This window comes from Theobroma cacao, chromosome 2 (genome assembly GCF_000208745.1).
Source record: "Theobroma cacao cultivar B97-61/B2 chromosome 2, Criollo_cocoa_genome_V2, whole genome shotgun sequence".
Classification (NCBI taxonomy): domain Eukaryota; kingdom Viridiplantae; phylum Streptophyta; class Magnoliopsida; order Malvales; family Malvaceae; genus Theobroma; species Theobroma cacao.
Window position 1 is genome coordinate 32053973 of NC_030851.1, and position 995 is coordinate 32054967.

The following is a 995-nucleotide window of genomic DNA, read 5'->3' on the forward strand; positions in this document are numbered from 1 at the left end:
AAGGCGAGTAAATGGAGACGAATTAAAATATTCTTTTCCAATATATGTTTCATAACATGAATATTCAGTTTACTCAATTAATCAACATGGCTTATATATCTCACAAAACTTGGCTCCTGCCAAAATCATTCTCGCGGGTACCTTCGTCAAGGTATCCCATTGAGACCGCCAAGGCTGTTAAATGTCTCATACCCATAAACATGTTTTCGCATCTGACACACAGCCGTTCCTTGACGTTGGCTGAGTCTCACTCACACGCGGTGGTCCACGTGAAGTGCACTCAAATCTTTACTTCAGGAGATACTTCATCCAACATCTCCCCCCGGAGGTAAATATATAATTGAGTTATCGTGCCCCTCTCATAGGCAGTCCACGAAAACTCCCACCACTGCAGGGACTATTGACTATTTTATCTACCACCTGATTTATAAAATCCTTATCTGCATGACATGGCAATTTATCGCAATATAGCCTCTCAAGGCTGAATACATAGTATATATAATTTTGATACAAATACTAATTTTGCCATTCATGCTCACATATTGCTATAAGCCATATAATTTAAAACATAATTTACAACACAAGCAGGCAGTCTCTAATTACTCTATTTTCAAAACCAGTATTCAATTTTTCAAAAAATTTATAAAATCATTTTATAAAATCATAATTTCTCCTAAAACGTAGCAATTTACCATTTAAACCCATTTTCTATAAAATCACACAATTGTATAAAACTACTTTAGATAATTAAGACGATAATAAGTTTACTCACAGTTCTAAGAGTCGATATACTCTTAATCCCAGTCTTCAAGCACAATCTCTGTACTTTTATCAGTGTAATTTACTCACTACCTATCCACAATGTACAATACATAATTCACTACATTAATCGTTGACCATTATAAAATCAATTTAGGCTCGGTGTATATGCATGATATGATATGCAACTTATCCGACTACTACTTAAATGCGGTGTTGACCTAATTCGGCCTATT